The following is a 22,167-nucleotide window of genomic DNA, read 5'->3' as shown; positions in this document are numbered from 1 at the left end:
TCAGGTGGGATGGAGCTTTGAACAACCTAGTGAGGACAGAGGGGTAAGACTTGATGTCTTTAAAGGTCCTTTCCAAATCAAGCCACTCTGTGACTCTAAAATAACCTTTAATTCTTGTACTGTTCATGAATAGCTTGTATTTTCACAGAAGGCCAAGTACTGTAAAGGCTTGGCATCTGACCAGCAACAAACCAGACAAAATCTGCTATTAGCACTGACAGGATTTTGGCAGCAGGGAAAACTGCAGGCCCTAACAACTTCCACATTAGCCACATCCTGACCACAGCTCAACTCTTTCATTTTTTGGCAAGACACTGCTCTCTGCAAGGTTTGAGAAAGTTCTAGGCTACCCTAAACCTTGGTACAGGGTCATGCAGATTATAGACTCTTTACTAATCTTTGCACAGATTTTGCCACAGCTGAAGACAAACAGGTTGTTTTTCTTATTACTGATAGTGTCTCAGGGACCCACAGAAATTGACTGATGTAGCTCCCATAGTCCCAATACTTTTAAGAACCATGAGTTATAAGAAATCCAGCTCAAGAACATTATGCTCACTTTTTGTTCAGGAAATAGAAGATTGAGATCAAAGTCCAACTGCATTTTTCCAGTCTCAATTGGATTTTAATACCTCAAATAGATTACCTGAATGTTACTGCCTGTCTCCATCATGTATAAAATGTTATTTATTAATTTAACATACATGCTGCAAGAAAGTGCATCCCTGCTCACAATTCTGTTAAAGTCAACAATGAGTAAAAATTACCAAACAGCAACACCACAAAAATGGTTATAAATTTTCTACCCAAGTGTTACAAGACACCAGGCCAAATGCATATTTTAGAAGAAATCTGGAACAGCTTTAAGGTTTTCAATAGCAGGTGTCATCATGCAGGCAACAGAGCAAGCACACTCTCCCTTCACAGGAAGGAGAAGAGAGCCATCCCTGAGGCTGGGAACTGCATGGCAACCACAGGCACACAGAGTCTCAATATATCTGATACAAAAGTAAACCAAAAATAACTTATGCAGAATCACGGCTCCCAGGACCAGCCCTTAAGCATAATTACAAATTCTACACAGAAGCTCAGGCAGAGGACAAACCACCACAGTCACATGCTAAGATCAGCCTATTTATTTTGGCAAAGAAACAGGAAGTGGAGTCAAGGAAAGCTTTTAGTCAGGTTGTAAATTCAGACACAAAATGCAGCTCAGGTGTTTTTAAATTCAAAACTTCCTGAACAATTACAGTTGGAAAAAAAATGTGGGAGAATGAGCACTGTCATGCTGCCACTGCTATTTCCCAGTTGGGGTCAGCAGCTCAAAGCATTTATTCATGGCACTTGAGCTTTAATTTCAGACCATGCAAAATATTTTATACAAAAAATGCATCTCCAGAGGCTGAAAACTCATCTAAGAAATAACACCAGGTCACAAGTCCTGCCCATTCAGTCTTCACTTAATTCAGCTGCAATGGTTTCAATCTAGATGTCCAAGAACAGTCCAGTGATAATCTTACGGTTAGACATTTTTAAGGGAGTATTAGATCTAAGATCAGACAACAGAGTGAAACTCTGCTAAATAAAAAGATATTGCAATTATCATGGGTGTTGTTTTTTTTCTTTTTCAATTACATAGATATAAGCTTCAACTTCATTCTCCTCTCCTTAACAAATATTCAAGAATTTAACATTGTGGTGGGATTAGGAGCATATAACAAAAATTTTCATTTCAAAAATATTATTTTCAACCCTAAATAACACACTTCTTTCATTTTGTTGCTTTTTAGTCCTTCCTACAATATTTTGAAATAAACTGAACACACTGTAGGGCAAACAAAATATTATGCTTTCAAAATCAAAGATTTATAGAAGACTTGAATGGTCAATTTAAGATATATGTGGTTTGGATTTTTTCTTCTTTTTTTACTAATTATAAAGATTTTAACAATAGCTATTGTGCCAGGAAAAGGAGAATTTCAGGAGAGAGAGCATATTTATTTGCACATCTTTTTCAGGTCATTCTTTTTCCTGACATAAATCTGAATGGTAAGTTTTAAACTCGAGAGATACACCTCTGTTAGGAAATAACACAGTACAATAGGAGTAACTGCATATGAAACAGCAGTACTGAGGGCCCAGTGCCCTCAGTTGAGGGTTTTATTAATTCTAGTTTGTACCACATAGCTGTAGTCTGGTCCCCCTGACTGAATATGAATTCACAGCTGCAGACTATCAGGTGTTTTTCTAAAGAGCATCCTCCATGCTGGTTTCATCCAAATAGGATCCAGTTTGGTGCCTGGGCTTGCAGTGCCATAAATGCAGACTGCCAGGAGATTCAGTACATTAGTAAACTCCTAAGATGAACTAGAACACTAAAACACATCTACTCATTCTTTATCCAGCCGCTGATGGTTACTGGCAAGAGAAAAGACTCTTTTTTCTAATATAGTGACAAGCCATGTTACGGTACATTTTCCCCTTTTTTTATCTGCACTTCAACTTTAACACCATCTTTATCTTGGCTTTACTCTTTATAACCAAGCATGAGTGATCATATACTATATAGCTAACAATTATACATCATGACTTAACCAGGAAAAACAGCCTTAAAACAATCCTAAGATAGTTGTTTTAAATAACATAAACTAAGTTTTTCTTTCTTCTCAAGGGCAGACTATTGCTATTACTACACAACAATTCTGCCTTAGACCTCCAAAGTTCAATACATTAAATTTACGATTCTTAGCGTTCAAACACCAGCTAAACACAAGTTCCACCCTTCAGAGCTTATACAATTGTAGTGATCTCACACTCTAAACACAAAGTATGATTAAAATTACCTTCAGTTCCACCTCAATTGTCCCAAAAAGCTCCTGTGAGCCCCTAGCAGGCAGCTCTCCCCAGCCCATCCAGGGACACTGTACTCCAAGTGCCTGTCAAACAGCCCTCACCCTGGCTGGGAAGGACACACAGAGATTCTGTTGCCTAATCAAACAAGTCTCAAAGGAAAACATCACTTGCATGCTCAGCTGGTAACTCACCACGGGCTCCCCATCAGATGATGCTGGGGACTGGAAATGTGGAAGCAAAAGCAACAGGAATGCAAGTAAGTCCTGTTCCTGCACGTTTCGACATAACCCTGTTCAGCAGTCCAAACAAAAGCTTGTGCTTATTCAGCCTACAAATAATTTTAATCACTGTGTTTTATCTAAAACCGGGGTATAGATTCCTCTCTCTGGTAATTAATCTTCCTGCTGCTTGTCAGACAGGAGAGATTTGAATTAGGGCTTTCATTCAAAAGCACAGCTAGTATTTACAATTGCACAGACCTAACCATGTATCAAAATTTCTGTTCCTGTTCCAACATCACATTATAAAAAGTAAACTTTTGTTTCATTTATGGACAATATAGAAAACACAAATCCAAATTATTTCAAAAACACATTGAAAGATACTATTAAAAATACTCTTAAGGGAAGTGCAAAAGGCTCACACACAGAAGCTTAAAGTTCCCAAATACAAGATATTACCTGCAATATTTTGAAAAAAAAAATAAAAAAATAAAAAAATTTTTAAAAGAAGTCTAAAATACATACAAGCATGGCCTGAATTATTTGGGCACAACCTGACTTCAGATGTTCAAAGCCAATCTAAAAAATGATTACTTTGATCATCAGAAAATAAATACAAAATTTTTAACATTTCCCAAAGAAGAATGTACATATATTATTTACCTATTTTTTGTTCCTGTGTTTGTGCAACATAAAGGGGAAAAAAAAGGAAAACATAACAGAACCTCCATTAGCAAACCTTCTGGAACTTACCACCAAAGTTTCCTTCAGCTATATCATGTCAAGGATGGTTCACATTCATTGTGTTTCTCAACTGTAAAAGTAGGGCACTTTTTGTGGATCACAGAGGTTTGGCCCAAATAAAATTTAGGATTTAAATAACACTCCTCTAGAACAGTTAAAAATAACTGCTGGTTGGCAATCCCCAAGAAGGAGATTATATAAAAGGAATATTTCAAAGACCCCACACATATGAAGTTTATGACAGAAATTCAGCAGAATGGTGCTCAGCAGAAATTTCAGGGGGTCCAGAAACCAAAAAGACTAAATGATTTTTTAATGAGCAAAACTGACATCACAGGTTCAAACCATGTCTCAGCTACATGCCTACATATACCATGGGCAGTCAATACACTCAATATCAAAACCATCAAGAAAGGTAATCAAGTAGATTTGCCTATATGAGTCAGAAGGACCAGAAAGCATGAAACAGATGTTTCAACTCAGTACTTTTGTCTAATTGACATCCTTGAAGAAATTTCTGATTTTCTCAACACGATTTCCAAGAAACGGGCACAACCCAATTTAATGCAATCTGCTATACATTGTTAGGATTCACCCAGGTGACACAAGAGGAAAACCCAAACTTAATTAGATCATTTCAGATCAGTTGCTATGAAATCAATGGGTTTTGTTATTTGGCACATTTAAACCTTTTATCCAGTTAATCAATTAGAGAAGAGGATAACGTGAAACAGTTCTTAAGCACACTTCAAAGATACTTAAATCTTCTTATATTTTTTCTTTTAATTCTAACACCTTCTGTGATCAAAAGAAGCATGTTTAAAGCCTTCCTTCAATTCTAGAACAATCTAAATCAATAGTTTCAAAATTCTTCCTACTGAAAATATATTATTACTGATTTCTAACCTCAAAGACACATCCCTTTGTTCTTCCAAGGTTATGTATGGCAAGACATCTCCTTGCACATCTTTAAAACTTTCCTCTAAATGCTCAGTGCCAGCCACACAGAAATTCTATCTGGTTTTAAACAACTCCTTGCCACATAAAAAACTAAAAGGGTCATGTAATGACAGGTTTAAGTACATGTGATATTTACATGGAAAACAAACTACAGAATACTTCAATCTAGCAGAAAAAGTTGTAATACACAGCTGATGGAAACAGAGACCACACAGACTAGAAACAGGAACCATTTTGAACACTTTGAACAATTTTGAAATGTTTTGAAGAATTACTTTTAACCATTAATACAGATGTTAAATTAAGTCTAATTTTTTTTTTGTTCCTAGTTCAATGTTTTTCTATCTGATTTACAAGATGTCACACCCAGTATGCAAAGGAACTGCTTTGGGTTTTTTTTTTTAATATACACACAGACACCGCCAAAGTTAAGCACCAGTACCATCTGACAAACAGCTGAAATTCAATTCCTGGCTGGTTTCAGCATTTGCGGATATTTCATGGACTCAGAAATGTTAATGATGTCAATCAAAAAGCCTAGAAAACAGTTCAAAAAGTCATATGCAAAGTCCTCATGTTAAAAACATTTAATTGACACATTCCTGATTACAAGCAAGATCCTCACCCTGTTGATTACAAAATAGCAAACCACAAAAGAGTCCCTGATTTTTTTTTCACTGAAAACTAATACATAATTGGTTTTTAAAAGATGAGAAATACGATGCAGAAGAGACTGTACTGCTATTGAAGGAAGGACTATGAGGTCATGTGAAACTTCTCATCAGTGAACCCACAACAAAACAACCTGATGTCTCCCCTTCTCAAGGCTTTACAAAGCATCCTCTTTGGCTTCCTGGACCTGTGGTCTACAGTGCAGTAAGCCAAGTTCACTCAAACATTCTACTTAGAATTCCACTCTGGAAGTCTTCAGCACTTCCTGTATTCCAGCAAATATATTCTTTATTTCAGATAGATTTTTTTTTTTCTTTTTCCCCATATATTTTCTTTCACCCAAAATTTGAGTTCCATGGGAGCTTAAGCTACAATGATCAGTAATTCAACACAAAAGTTAGATATGATTAATTCTAATTCCTCCTTGCAAATAGAAATGTTCCAAATCTGCTTTCATACTGGATATTTCTTCACACTGTTGAATGACCTGAGCATCTTCTTGGATGGGGCAGGGAGAAGCTAACAGTAAACTACTCATAGATTTCCTGTATTTCCTTTCTAGAGTAACAAGTCCTCCTTGGGGATGAGTTTTTGGGTTTGAATTATTCATGGGAACTAGAAAACTAAAAGCTTTTAAGTACAGTTGTTTCACATCATCATATGACTAGAGATCTTCTAAGGTCATCTTAGAAAAAATTCAAAACAGTGTAAAAGAAACAATGGTGTACAATGCAAGTATGATGAAGATCCTGGAGGATTATTATAAGTCAGGTGCTTCCTCAGGAGCCCAGAAAACTCCAGTTCCTTTGGTGCTGAGACAGCAACAATCACATGGAGTTCAGCCACTTCCCAGTGACCTACATGAAGTCTTGAGCCAAGAACTCAAGAACAGCTGAATTTGAAAAGAGTAAAATGTAGTCCAGAGCAGCCCAATGATACAGTTTTCAACCCACTGAACTAAAAAAAGATCCAAAACAAAACACAACCAACCAACAGACCTATTTTGCAAAATGTATCAACATATGAATCATTACCCTCGTCACACCACCTTAATGGAGACTCCACCTCTCTTTAGAGTCCTGTTCCACCCTCCACAATAGCATACCTGTCTTCAATTATAGGAAAGTATGTGCTTCCTTTTATTGACTGAAGGACGCAAGGTCTGAAGAATTATCTTATTAATTCTATTAATAAATAAAAACCATGACATTGCATTTTGGTATCAATGCTCTGTTCAGAGGAAATTCACAGCTTCCAGAGTTTCTGCTTTACTTGGGTGATTAATGAAAAGGATTTGCTGGCTATTATGGCTTACTCTAGCTTCAAAAAAAAAGAAAAAATGCATGCCTCTTGAATAACTCAACTTCAGAACAATAAAGGAAACAAGATTAATCAAATGCCTGCACATCCAGTTTCTGTGCTGCCTTCAGACACAAGGGTGAAACATGCTGGCTAATTTCCCAGTGTTATGACCTGTGAAGAATACAGATCTAAATTTCCTAAAATAAAAATATCACTGCATGTCTGTAAAGAAATAATAAACTTTTTTTTAGAAGCAATAAGTTGGCAAAAGTTGCTGACATTCAAGTACAAGAGGGAAACAATTATATTTCAAAGGCTATCAAAAAAGCATTTGCTTTTTCAGCTTCCACTCTATAAAATTCATTCAAGTTTTACTGGATGCTGTAGTTTACCTAATTTTTCCAGTCATCCAGTAGCCTGTGCTATGTGATGATCCTCGTTTGATACAGAAGCTTTTGACAGCATTTTGGAAACGTGTCCAACATAGCACTAATAACAGCATAGGAAACCCTAATATACCAGGTGTGGCGGCTTCAGAGATGAAGGCTGAGCCACCCAGGAAGTGCTCTAATAACTACACCAGCCTTCCTGTAAGCTTTTACCACTAAGGGTCTCTTGAACTACATTTATATTGAAAAGGATCAGAAAGATACAGGACAGAGGAGTGATTTTTCCCTGACCTGCTCTTCTTTTGTAGCAGTGGAATAAAACATAGGCTTTGATTGTAGTGAACTATTTTAATCTTCTTTGATATTTGGCTCTTCTACCCTTTCTCTAGGTATCCTTTAGTTTATCTTTACTCCCAGCCTCAAAATGCCTTAAAAAAAAAAAAAAAAAAAAAAAGTTTCTTTCTAGAAATAAACTCTCATTTAGAATTAAAACTGTCATCTAAAAAACTCCTTGCAATACTCTGGACTGCTTTTTGTTTTGGGGAACACAAGAGACCCAGAGCTGCCCATTCTGCCAGTGAAGCTGTGCTAATCCTGCCCTGTGCTGAGCCCAGCCAGCCAGCAAGGCTCAGCCTGGAAGGTCAAACACATCTGCTCAGCCTCCCCTGTCCAGCATCACCCAGCTCAGCAGCCACTGCTCCAGGTCATGCTTTCCCATGTGGCTGCTTCTGCCTACACCACCCTGCCCAAAACCAGCATTCATAGTTTTGGATGTCTGGTAGTTACTCCCCTTGTTGAGCCCTTCTACTCTAAACTGCCTCCTCCTTAAACATTAAGCTGCACCTAAAATTAGACTGAAAAGCAGATCTTCATCTCAAAGCAACAGTATTCTCCCCACTTCCACTTTTTCAAAACAGGAAGACTGACTGCTACTTTGGTCCAGGAATGTAGTGAATCCCCATGCATTTCAGGAGGTAAAAGGCATAGGGCTTTCTTTGTGAGGGTGCCCTTGGCATGGTGACAAGGGGCTTTGCTGACCCAGAACAAGCTCAGCAAATTATTATCTGGTGCAAGGACCACTTTAAAAAGCCAAAGGAATCCCCAGCAGAGCAGCAACTCACAATAGCCTGCGACAACACAAAGTATTCCTTCCTGCTGACTGGCATGGAGAGCCAGCACGTTCTACTGCAGGGCTTCCCAGGCAGTGCTGGGCACACATGAGCAAAGCTTGCCATGACAGGAATGTTCCCTGTAGCAAATGTGTCCTCCACATCACTCTCCAAACCTCAGCCTGATGAGCAGGGTTAACTGTAGGTTGACAGCTTTCAAGTAATTACAGCCATTCCCAGTCCAGTGCTAACTGGTGTGACACTAGTCATCCTCCACTAGGGAAGACAGAAAACAAAGAAGAAAACACAGATTTTGCTTAAACTCTCTTCCCAATCTTCAAATTCAGCTTCTACCAGATGTTCTGCCCGGCATCTCTCCACTATCTTTTTGACTAGACACCAAGCCTGGCTGATAAGTTAAGCAAAAGCCAGCATCTCTTTCATCCCCAGAAAACCACACTGATGCAGCAAGTTTTACTTGCTCTATTGTACAAACTCCATTTGCAATCTGCCTTGGTAAAGGCAGTCGACAAAGAGCATGTGAAGCTGCACGCTCATCTGTAGGATTGACGCCATGCAAATCCTTCCCATTGCCAGCAAGTTGTGAAATACAAAAGGCAGGATATCCTGGAAGCAGTGTAACATAAATGGAAAAAAAAAAGGCATGTGTCCTGGGAATAACTTACACATGGATTCTTTAGAGGCAGAAGCTGATCCTTAAAAAGGAAGTCTGATCCAGAGGGAGATACATTGTGAATCTGTCAACAAATATCAGCACATGAAGCACCACCAAGGATCCAGATTGCACCAGAGTGATTCAGGCAGATGAATGACAGGCAAGGCACAATGCAACCCAGGAAGCCAATCCAGGTGACATGCTAACAACATCCAGTGGAGCAGTCATTGTGTTCTACACTCCACTGAACTCCAAATGAATGCTATCACATGCATCTGGGTCAAAATTTGACTGGCATTACATTCAACAGTGCAAAGAGGTGATACCAGCTATCACTGAACCAAGATCTGCATTACTTGCTATAGCCTGCAGCGCCCAAGCTCCACACCATGCCATTCCTGTCCCAGCTGGGCGGAAGCCTTTGGAAGACAGCCTGGTACCTGAAGAAGGGGAAATGCTCCTCAGCTAAGGGAAGACTTAAAAACCCTTCATTCTCCTCCCACATTTTCTTCTTGTTAGTATTGAAACAGATGCAAAGACCTTGACAGGAGTATAGTAATAGAGAAGCCACAAAAGTTTTTCTTTACTTCCCTAGGTATTAGTACACGCTTTTACCTCATGTGAGAAATACAGCATAGTCTGAACACTTGCAGGAGGTGCTTGAGGGAAGTGATTTGTCAGACAAAAAGGAAAAAAACCACCCTTGTTTTTCAACAGTAGTAACTTGAAGTCTGCTAAAACACAAGCTTCAAAAATAAACAGCACTCTTACCAATCAGCAAACATTGTTTAAATGCTTGCTAATATTTACTAGGCTAGTTTCTCACTACATAAAATTGTTTTTTCTGAAAATATGGCTATTTATGTTCAACTCAGTTCTCTTCTCTTTACATGTGTGACAATTACACAGCTTTTCCTTACACAAAGGCCTGAAATGAAATAAAATTAAATGCTTGGGAACAAAGTCCTCACACAGATGTGTCTACTTCATTGTCAGACTAGAGATTACTGGTTAGAGTTTCGTGGCTATAAAATGTTCCTCACAAAATTAGGCCATTAATTTAAAATTAAGCAGCTGATCAAACTGAACAAAACAAAGCTACAGAAGCCTCACACACAGCTGCATCTGGCTCATTCAAATTTCTCCCTTAAGTATGTATAGTGGAGGAAGGAACTGCTTCTTTAGAGAAGGCTTCTGTCTTACCTGGATCTCCTAAAAACTACTTGGACATTTCCAACAAGGTGACCAATGGAAATGAGAAGCTGCAGGAGAGAACATGATGAGTCCTAGAAAAACATAAGCCAATTAGCTTTCATTAATTACCACTAACCACACCTTAGCATACCTTCAGATGTCACTCCAAAATCTTTACCTGTCTTGGGGTGAAATACTTAGCCCAAATTGCAAGGCCTCATGGTCTTACCACCCACAGCAGGCGCACCCAGGGTCAGTGCCTGGACATGTACAGGGATCAGAGAGCATCTTACATTTGATGAGGAAAACGTGGCTTTAAAGTCCTGCCCAGGCAAGGTAGGAAGGGCAGCCCCCGATGCTAACCTGTTTTGCACAAAAGCAGTCAAAACCAGCATTTTTCTTCTACTACAATCTTCAAGTGTTTCCTCTTGCTGGGGTCTCTTTGGTCTTCTCAGCTTCTCAGACTTTCCCACCTTGGCATCAGCCTTCGCATGTTTCTTAAGGAGCTCACCTCTAGATATTCTCCCTCCTCCCAATAGTGGTAGTTTCCCATTCCTCTGCTTCCACCTCCTCCCTCGGGCTAAAGCAGCAGTCACTCAGTAAACATGCCAGTGACATGAAGTGCCTTTTGTCTGCCCTCTTCTCTCCCAAAGGGATTTGTATAGAGACCAGGATTAATACGGAAAACAACCCGTCTCAAACAGCTATTTTGGATTTTTTTTAAAACCATATAAATTTCCACTTCCATCCTATGTACTCAAGCAGTCAGTATTTATTACTCACTCAAAATCCCAAGCTTTTATTAAATAAAAAGAAAGAAAAAAAATCAGGAAATAATATAAATGCATTTTTTTAAGTCACAAAAATAAATCTCTTTCTAAAGACATCAGTAACTGATCCCAGACTGTAACAGAAGCTGCAAAGGGCAATTAAAAAAAAAAAATCTATGAACCAACTTAATATATTATAACCCCTGCTAGGCTGACTACTACATGAACAGACACAGTACTCTCTGTGGGAACAGAAACAAAGAAGCTAAACTCCAACAATTGCTGAAATAAACAAATTAAAAGAAATCTGATGTAATATTTTTCAAAAATACATACATGTATGCAGAACTGAAAAAGCTACAAGAATTTAAACTAAAAGAGAATAATCTCTAAGAGTATATGGCCAACACATTATTTATGTTTGTCACTGCTGCTTTGGTGTTAAATATATATAATTTAGTACATAACCCAGAAATACCCATAGCATCAGATGTCATATCATCAAAAGACAGCATGTTCATCGATAAAAGGCTAAGATTCCTACAGCCACAAGAAAAGCAGCTACTTAGACCACTGAACTGTAAAAAAACATGTTCTGTGGGTGTTGACCTTTTGAGCAAGACATGACTTGTACAGCATGATAAAAGGCTAAGATTCTTCTCACTGAGTTAGTAAGAAATAATCTTTTTCCTTTGAAAGGATATAGAACTTTACAGCAAAACATACAACAAGATGTAAAATTTATTTCAGATTACCATCAGAATATGCCACAAAAGGTATTTCAAAAAACATCCTTCCCCTTAGCAAAGCTTAAAATTTGTTTTTGCATAAATGATCTAAAAAAATACTAAGGTGTAAGACTTTTTCAAAATCCCATAGTGAAGAAATTTTAATAGTGGACATTCATGCAGTGAACCAAACACTATCTCAAGGTCCAAATAATCCAAGATTAAGTGTCTGATCATAACTGATTTCAGGTGTTTGAGGAGATGCAAGAGTACTGCAGTGGGATGACAACCAAAGACAGAGATCATCCCACCGTCTGCAAAACTGCATGCATACAGAAGAAACAGGAGTGCTTTGCTCCCAACAGCTCAAATTCAACACAACTACAACAGCCCATCTCTCCTCTGTTTCCCGAGAATTTTGAAATTTGAAGCAATGGTCTTAACCACAACCAAAAGAAGGTCAGCTACCAAAATCTGTAAAAAACATTAGAGGCTCTATTTTGGAAAAAAATCAGAAGAGAAGGACTGACAGGCCCAGCAGTAGACTCATTGAAAAGCAAGGCAGCAAGTATGAGAGAAGGAGAAACAGCATCATTCCTGGCTTGTGCACATAAGAAACACTCCTTGCTGTATATCAGAGAGGTAGAAAGCAATGCAGAATGTAATTTGTGTACACAAGCACCTGCCACAAAGGCTGCCTGCATGAACACTGTCAAGGCTTTAAAGAAATTGGCAAACACTGAAAAAATAACTCAATAGGAGACTACAAAATGAGACAACAATCTGTATCACCAGTTTTCCTATGTTTGTGAAGGATTCTAGGTAACAAAAATATAAAAACAAAAAGCCCCCCCAAAAAAACCAACAAAAAACCCAACCTCAAAACCACAAAAGAAACTCATTCTCACCCCCTATACCACCACATGTACTAAACCCAAGTGTTTTTATCTTTATATAGTAATAAAAGTCCATATTATCCTAGGGCCCTCTGAAGTCCATTATCTTTTACAATCCTCTCCCATCGTACTCTATGACTCTGTCCTTGTGTGTGATTCTGTCTGTGTGTCCCTGCCCACGAGCAGGGGGCCAGAACCAAATCATCTTTAGGTCTTTTCTGCGATTCTATGATTGTATTAAATTCCCTACATATACTCTTTATGTCTGTATTTCTCTCTGCAAAGGGCTTTGGAGGCATTTGTCTTAACTTTTGGTAGAGACAACGAAGGTCACACAGGTCTAAGAGACTGCAAAATAGATCGCGGCTTCCTGAGAGAGGGTGAGCTGAACGGCAGTGACTGATCACCTCTTGGCTGCCTCCCCTCATCTCTGCTGCTCTGCCTCTGCAGCACAGATACAGAATAGAGAAAGGTGGTGGAATTTGTTGCTTTCTGCAGAGCCAGCAGTTTGCACTGGGGTGTGAAGGAGCCCCATGACCATTCACACCGCTGGGAAGGGTGAAGAAGATGCAGCCATTAAGATTTTCTCCTTTCAGGGTCTAGCAGTCAATTACTTCAACCCAACTGCTCACAAAACTGCAACCCAACAGAACTGCTAAAATTGAAGTCATTAAAAATGTCTGTCAGATCCTTCATTCTTGAATGCTCTGCTCCCTGTCCTGGAAACTTTGCAGTATATAAGCAAGGCAAACATCACAAAAGTTTACTGCACACTGCTAAACCTTGAATTGGATGAGCAGCTAAAAAGCTTCCTCCCCCAAAACTCTCCAATGTCTCCCCTAAAACAAGCAGAATTCCATGATAAGCAGGTTTGCTGTGCCTGCACACAGTGCTCACCCAGACAAGACAAAAGGAGACACAGCAAAACTGTCTTTGGCACGGAGGACTTGGTGAAAGAGTTTTATTGCTATCAATTTCCCCACTACAGAGCAGCTGTGATGGACTGCACTTGAAGAAATCAGGAAAGAGCGAAGCACAGATGTGAACTTGGAAGGGGATGTCATCAGCCCACCACAGGCAAGACCTCCAGCACAGGTCACACCTAAGGACTGGAGAAGGACATGCTGTCCTCCCAGACAGCTTCTTCGTGAACTTGGCTACTGCAGTATCCCTTTATAGCTGGCCTCTTTTGGATCTGGAACACTGAGAATGCACCTGATGTGATCAAAACCTTGTTGAGTGCATCACAACAAAGACAATATAGCAGATGAGAGGCCGAAGCTCTGAACCACACAAATCTGAACTCGCTCAAAATGCAAAAAGCAACAAGATTTCCATGGTTTCAGCTCCAGCCTGAAGGATCCATAGAAACACTTAGATACAATTCAGAAAGTTGCTGCTATTTTTGTAAAATACAGCCAGAGATCTTGATAATATTGAAGAGATTTTTGTGAACAACTGGCTTTGTTAAATTCTCTACTCCTCTTTTTTTTTTTTTTTCTCCACGAATTTCAAATCAGTGTGCTAAGTCTTGTTAATTACAAGGAAAACAAATTTTCTTGTGAAACAATTATCCACTATGTAAATAATGCTCTTAATTTAACTGTCTGTTTAACTACCTTTGCAAAATAAATTCAGCAAGCTCTCTTAAGAGATGTTGCTTTAAAAAGAAAAAAAATATATATTTTATGATAAATAAGGCCTTCTGTTGAGCATTTACAAATCCAGGGTTCATTCAGACTATCAGCTCAAGACTAAGAATTTCTCTTTAATTCCTCTAAGAGTAAGTCAAGCCATAAAAGATGCATATACTGCATATGTCTGAATATGGCCACCCTAGCTCTGGTAATGTTTATGGCACCTCCATTTGGCACTGCCAGGACTGGATCCTGTCTGGAGACTGGCCACATTCCACACAACAGCAGTGCTGCAAGCTGTGCATATAAAAAGTGAAGTTTAATTCCAGATGTCTCATCCATCTCTCGTTCCCTGGAGCAAGCAGAAACTGCCCTTCATCCACACACTTGCAGAGGGAAAAGAAGCATTCACTGTATGAGGAAGGTTCCTTGGCTTGACGGAAGGGCTTCAGGAATGACACAATGCCTGGGTATGATTTGCAGCACAGCCACAGCAGCCAGACACCAGCCCACACTTAATCAAGCGTTCATGCATGCCCTGCTACTGACAGTAGCTGCAATTTAGCTCGCAAAGCTCACACATGCCTACAGGAGCAGCAGCCAGCAGCACTGTATCTGCAGGTTACATGTCATCTGGCTGCAACTCCCTTTTCAGCAGGAAGTCAGCATGTGTAGGTGCACCAAGGAGTCCTAAACCACCTTTTCAAGGCCAAGCTATGTTGTCCACAGGTGGCAACAGGCTTTGCCTTGGAGCTGCAGCAGCATGGCACAGCAGCAGGACAGAACAGACCCAGCCCTCCTCAGCCTCATCACCCTCTGCTCTGTTTCTGCACACAGTTCAACAACACCACCACAAAACCAACTTGCTTTGGCTAAATCAGTTGTTTTGAATAGGTATTTTAAGATGGTCACTTATCAAAAGACAGCTTTAGCCTGCTTTCCCAAATAAAATACATATATTAAATTTATATGGTCATTGCTTACAGAAATCATTCCACCAGAGACTGAAGTGCCCATAGATTTATCTGCCCTTTTCTTGACATCAGAGCCTTAGTAAAAACCATGAAAGGCAGCTGATGCTTCTCATTCAGCTTTGCAAAACGGCTGGTTTTGTTGGGTTTTTTGGGGGGAGGGGAAGATTCATCCACAGCCATCAGCTCAAAAACTACATTTTTATGTGTTCTTTATATTGATATAGGATCAATCAATACTTCTGAAAAACAAGTCACTGTCACTAGTATTTACTACAAACCTAAGACAGTCAGCCATTCCAAGAAATATCAAAGTAGAAATTTAAATAGATGTCAAGCTATGTTAAAATGTTGCCATTTTAAAATGCCTATGAATACTTAAAAAAGTGAATACAAAATGAGAAACATATGATATTTGGCAATTTATTTGTTTTTAAATTAGGACTTGAGAAAGTCCTTTTCAAAAACGTTTCAGACCCAAAGATGCTATAACACTGAGACACAAGTTATGAAGCCACACACAGTATATTCTAGAGCAGATGAATACCTCAGGTTTTATCCCTCTGATTTTCCTGGTTTAAATCACAATATGGTTGTACATGTACATTTCCTACAGCATTACAGGCTATACTCCTAAACCACAATATTTTGCTGTCAAATGCAGTAGTTTGCCTCAACACTAATTATTTTAAAACCAAATGCCATAAGCTGTAACATGAGATGACCAGCAACTGAAAGATTATAGGACTTTATCAAAGAAACTGTTCATCTTTTGAGGACTGGAATTACTTTTTTCCACGTAAACTCAAGACCAAATACAGACAGCACCTGAAGAAATCATAAAGCTCAAGCCCCTGCATGAGAAAACAGCAAAACGGTGTTGAGGAATGTTTTTAATACATCCTTAACACAAATGCTATTTGACTTTCAAAAACCTTCACAGAAATGAGACTGCACAACTTTAGTTTCTTTCAGTTTTCCCCAAGGCATAACAGATTTTAAGAACTTCATCAAGTCTTCAGTGCAAACTAGTTTCATCTTTTTCTATACACTCACTGACAGAAGAACACAGACCACTTCTCACTAATTTTAATACTCTAGCATTTTCTTGTCCCCTCATCTCATCTCTTTCTGCAGGAAATGAGCTTGTCTAGCTTTGTGGAACACACTTTCCAAACACACACATTCTTGGCAGATACATTTTCCAAAACTTTCCTAAGCCTTGGTGACCATTTTTGGTAGATTGAAACAATTGAATTTATCTTTCTTAACAGGCTGTGGCCAAAACTGGACACATTATTCTGTTAATTTGTTGCACTAGTACGAAAAGCTAAATGCTGAACTACAACAGTAGCTGAAGATCCCTGTGCTTCCTGTGATCCCACATAACCCTCAGATCTGCTTCCATGGTGCCGCTGCCAAGTCGACTTTACCCATCTGCATTATGGGATCTTCCTCCTGAAAATAGTATCTTGTACTCAAATACTGTCTTCGAACTTATCAGAAACTTCTTGTTCTCCAAAGGAGAGCATCAAAAACAGTCTGAAAGCCCTATTCAGTCTCCTTCAGATTGTGTGCTAATGCTGTTCATCAAAGTCAACAAGTACAAAGGTGCCAGAACTGCTCCCAGCACCACTTAAACTGATGGTTGATGGTGACTTATAATCATTTCCTGAGAATTATCACCTAGAGTTGTTATCTCTAGACCTGGTCCCTTTGGTTCAGCTTTCTCAAAAACTTACTTCAGTTGAACAGTTTTCCTAAGAGCAGCCCTACTGGGTCAGATGGCAGGTCTGTTGTCTGCACTATGTCAATGCCTGAAATTAATATAAAAATCTGATAAATAATGGATAGTACTTTCCCAGTCTATTGTCCCAGCTCTGTGCTCAGCTTGGTGACTCCCTGAGCTACTTGAGGTACTCTGCACAAGTCAGCCTTAGTGGGTTTTTCTCCCATTAATTTGCCCGGCTGCTTTTCAAGTCCCTGTAAACTTTCAATATCCACATGCTTCAGAAAGGATTTCCAAAGCTTAACTAACCACACATTGAGTCAAAACCAAAAACACACCCCTTTTGTTCATTTTCAACCTGCCAGCTTAATCGCATGCTTTCACATTTTGTACTGATAAAAACTAGTCCCTATTCAACTTTGCCACATCACTCATAAGACTGTCAACATTTCTAAAACCTGAAATTTTGCCTCAGACCAGTGTTATCAAATACCACAAAAATACAAAGGTTAGATTGGGTCACAAAGCCTTCTCCACCCTGGCAGACCAGACACAAGGAAGCACTATTTTGCCTTCCTTATGAGAACATTATTGTTAATGGGTCAAAATACTGACCCATTATCAAAACAAAGGCACATGGCAATGCCGGAGGCTGAAGGACACAGTACTTAGTGCAGATTATATAGGCATGTCCCCTCTGACTAGAAATAATGGGGGTGGGGAAATTAGTTCTACTTAGAATTTCTGCAAACTAATACAGACATGGTTTTAATTCAGAAAGCTATTCAGCCTCGCAGAAAAGTTTACTGCCTTTATGTTTGCATTGATGGCTTTATAGTTTTACAGTTAAAGACATAACTGTGCCTTCACTAAATAGTTTATTAACTGAGACACATTAAAAACACATCCACTAATAATGCTGTCAAGCTAAATCTTCATTTCTATGCTGTTAAAAGCAACATCACAAAGGTTTGGAACTTTTACTCTGATAATTCTGATATTTACTCTCCCACCTCAACAACTTTGAGATCTTTCTTTTGCAGTTATTAAACCATACATTTAAAAGTTCAGCTGTGTGTTAGTAGATTTATTACATTTAAACAAGTACTGCAAGACATTGGCTTATGCTTTTAAATTTTCAAAACTAACATATTTAAAATTAAAAGATTACTATTTTTGTTAGGCACTTTTTTTTTTTTCCCACTAAAAATAAAGTTAAAAGGCGCAGATGACATTTAACTCACGAGTTCATCTCCACCCTGTTAATTTGTCACACTTGCAACAGAAGGAAGACTCAGTCCCGTGGCCAGCCTTTGTACTCGGATGGCTGTAACCCAGTCCAGAGGCCGCCCCGCAGCCCGGCGATGCCAACTGAACTGGAAGGAATTAGGTCGCCTCAAAGGTCTGTTCCCTCCGGGAGCACCATAGGGCACAAGTCACGACTACTACTTCTCTGCACCTTTGTAAAAACAGGGCTGACAGTCAGCAGTATTCGCTGAAACAACAGATAGCAACCATCCTTTTAGAGAACCAGCTACCTCCATCCTACAGGCCTCTGGCGGCATTTAATACTTCAGAACCTGAGAGCCAAGAATTAGACAAGCACCAACAATATATTTGCTGCACAGCAAGTCCTATTCTGGACCATTAAGGGGACAAACCCTTTCAAGTTTTCCTACTGAGTAATGAATACAAGTTACAGGAACGGGTTTTTGGTTTTTAGTTGTACATCACAGTGACACTCGCTGCTCTCCAAACCGCAGCCTGCAAAAGTACTTCAAGCAGAAATACTCCAGAAGACGTTTTTCCACTGAACTACCAGTCATACCGTGTCCGGCCAGTAAAAGCTGTAGAAATTTTATTTTCTCTTACAAGGATAATCCCACCAGCACAGAAATATTTCTGGAGCAAGGAGTGGAGCTCAGCTGTAACTCCGCAGGGATGAGATTTCACAGAGGATGATACTACCAAAGCCCAAACAAGCCCACAAAGGAAAGAATTTCCATGACAGTTAATTTTTTAAGGAAGTAAAGCACAGTCCAGAGGGATTCTGACCGCACTTCACCGGGAGGCTCCGGCAGGTCGGTCCCGCGGAGCGCTGGCCGGAGCGCTCACCCGCCGAGGGCCCGGCCCTCGCCTCGCCCGCCCCGATCGCACCTGCCCGGGCGGGAGAGGCGGCGGGGCAGCCGAGGGGCAACGCCGCGGCCAGGCCGGAGGGCCGGCGCCTCCCGCCGGGGGTAGCGGGGGGCGGCGGAGGCCGAGAGGCCGCGTTCTTACCTGCTGACGGAGGCGGTGGTGCTGCGCTCGGCGCCCCGACCGCTGCCAGCCCTGCCGCTGCTGCTGCTGCGCTGCTCCGCGCCGCCCCCGCCGCACGGCCCGGCCCGGCCCGGGACGTCACCGCCACAGGGCCGGCCGGGGGCGGGGGCAGCGCCGGCGGGGGCGGGGGCGGCTGGGGAGGCCGGGCCGGCCTTCTCCCCGAGCGGGGGGTGCCTGACGGGGAGCCCCGGGCCCGCGGCGCCCCTCGGGCGCACCGAGCCCGCAGCCAGCGAGCGCCCTGCGCGGCAGAGGCGGTGCTGACGGGCTGGCCCGTGGTTATTCTGTGTGAGTTGGGTCTCCTCCTCTATTCTTTACCGACGCGGTTACATAAAGGACCATTTTGGGAGCTGTCTTTGTCTTTACTGACCATCGCCCCATGAAGAAAGGTACGGGGCAGGTGGCGGCTCTGCTGCTGCACAAACTTTGGAAGTCAGAGGTTGTTTCAGCCCGGTTCTTCTCCCAGGCTCCCCCTGTCCCTGCCGCGTCCCCAGGGTCCTGCCTTGGCGGATGTTAGACGGGCGGGAGCAGCGATGGATGGCCGAAGAGCATCGCCCGCCCCTGTACCCCTGTATGTGCTGCAAGGCAGCCCAGGGCCAGCCTCGGCTGTGCGGGATTTCCCTGGCATGTGCCTACAGGCAGCCGTTCATCTCTGCGGCTGATGCGCTGCTGTGGCCGGGGGGAGCGGCCCAAAGGGACGGCGTTGCACCGTGCTCAGCCAGGGTGTCAGACGGCTGGTGCTGCTCACAGCCACCCCTCCCGTGCGGCAGCTTTCCGTCAACTCCCTGTCCCTTGGCTTTACCACGATCCATTCCTGGCGTCGCCAGCTGGTTTGTCAGCTTTCCCATAGCGCTGTGCTTCTCTCCACGCAATACTTCACGAGCAGCACAATGACCCAGTGCAAAAACTCCTTGTTCTCCACCTAATGGTTTGTTCATACGTATTTTGGTGACAAAGGGAAACAAACCAGTTCATACTTCAAAATCTTGTGCTTTCCTTGATTTTGTAGCCCTAGCTACCTTTCCTTAAGCAGGGTGTATTTCACTGCATCCTTTTTGAGTGTTTGGACAACACCAGGGACATCGTGGCTACGGCCGCTAGATAATAAATAATTTACATAAATTTCTTTAAGCCACAGCTGCCCATGTAGATATGACACTCATAACAATGCCTTGGCCTCTTTTAGACGACAAAGAGAAAGCCCAGGGGCTTCTCTAGGGGGAACCTAGAGAAACTCAAGGGGTTCTGTTGAGGATCAGATTGGATGTACACACGGAAGGAAAATGGCAGTGCATTAGGTGCATGAGTAATCCTGCATCCTGGGCAGAGCACGGGTGGAGCTGAATCCTGTGCCCAGATTAACATTCCTATAACTCCTGAAATGTGCTGTGAACTTGTTCTGGTTTTTAAAACATTCCAAATGCCTGCAAAGTGGCAAGGTGAATTTGATGGTTCCATCTTCATTTGACATAATTGAGAATGGAACAATTTGGACAATCAAACATTATATAACTTCTAGAGCACGGAAGTTTGTCTTTGGCATTACCTTTCAGGGCAGTACTTTTTACAATCAGCCTTACTTTTATTTGTAAAAGAGAGATAAGGATAACTGTTATCTGGGGGGAAAAAAGTTAATGGACAAGTAAATGAAAATGTAAATTTTCTGGCTAAAACCACCTTTTTTAGCAAAACAGGATATAAAATCAGGGAATGATCAACAAAATACTTTCAGTGTAAACAATCCAAGCAGTGCTGAGCACTATCTCATCCTCTGATGTGCCTCTCCCTCATCGGAAGAAGTATGTCTCTACTTTCTCCCCTCTTTTCTCCCTGGGAAATTTAAAAATAACCCAAGACACAGCAACATCTGTTCTGTGAATCTTCAGGGAAAATACAGGAAGACTCACAATTGAAACTGGAGTGCAAGTACTTCAACCTAAGCAAAGGCGGGGGGGATGGGAGAAGTAGAAAGAGAAAACAAGGGAAAATACGTTTTACTGTACCCACTGTCTGTATGTAAAGAGCACTTCCAGTTTCGTTCCTAGGAAAATTGGATGAACCTCTGTAATTTCAGTCTAACCAAGACTTTTCAGAAGACAGGAACAGTGTGCACAGGAACAGAGTGGATGGGTTGGAGCTGCCATGCAGTCTTTGTTTAACAGCTGTATAAGGAGCAGGTGCAGGTTGAGGCTGAGAGGGAGGGCTGAGTGCCTTTAGCATCACCCTGTTCCTCCCACACCTCAGTGCACCAGGCGGGGCAAGCAGCAGTGGAGAAGCTTCCATTCACAAGTGGCAATGCACAGAGGTGGCGTGTCAGCGCTGCTGGAACTCGGGGCAGCCTCACACTGTGCACACCACAGCAAGAGGGTCTCTCATGAGGAACCACAGCTGTAATAGGCACCATCTTAAATGTGAAAACTCCATGTGCTGGATGGCCTGCCAGGAATTCCACAAGCATTCCAGAAGCAGAAAGATCGACAGTACAAGGCAGCAGGACATTTTGACACTTGACGTGCACATGCACCTCCTGTAGCCCTGCCACAAAGAACTGACAATACTCCAGATGTCCAAGGTGATTTCATTCACTCAGATATTAAAATCTAACATTTTAATATGAATCCAGGTTGTTATGGATAGTAAACAGCTATTGTCATTAGAATTGCCATATATTTTTAAAAAAATATGTGTAATTGCAGGAACCACCATATTTTGTCAGAGCTGTTGAATAGTAGTTTGAAAGAATGAACAGGTAAAGGACCCTAGATGATTTCTGAGAAAACCCCAAGAGGATATTAGGTTTTTGTTCAGAGAATGATTTGGATTGGAAGGGACTTTTAAGATCATCTAGTTCCAGCCCCACCACTATGGGCAGAGAGACCTGCTTGACCAGGTTGCTCAAAGCCCCAAAGGTAATTTGAAAGAAGGGGCAGGGAAAGGACTCCAGGTGATTTCTCAGAAAACCCTGAGAGGATATCACATATGTTTTCATTTCAAACGTCCATT

At 41.2% G+C, this 22,167-nt stretch overlaps 1 protein-coding gene across 3 annotated transcripts in view; it reads right to left on the bottom strand.

The window, feature by feature from the left end:
* The window catches only part of MYO6 (myosin VI), a 102,622-nt gene extending 83,397 nt beyond the window's left edge, over nt 1-19,225 (bottom strand). For all 3 annotated transcript variants that reach the window (XM_058835291.1, XM_058835292.1, XM_058835293.1), the window contains exon 1: nt 19,129-19,225. The gene's annotated coding sequence lies outside the window, so the exon portion shown is untranslated. The remainder of the gene's footprint in view (nt 1-19,128) is intronic.
* Between the last annotated feature and the right edge of the window lie 2,942 nt (nt 19,226-22,167).

This window comes from Poecile atricapillus, chromosome 3 (genome assembly GCF_030490865.1).
Source record: "Poecile atricapillus isolate bPoeAtr1 chromosome 3, bPoeAtr1.hap1, whole genome shotgun sequence".
Classification (NCBI taxonomy): Eukaryota; Metazoa; Chordata; class Aves; order Passeriformes; family Paridae; genus Poecile; species Poecile atricapillus.
Note: the sequence above shows the minus strand (reverse complement) of the source record. Positions and strands in the feature narration are given on the sequence as shown.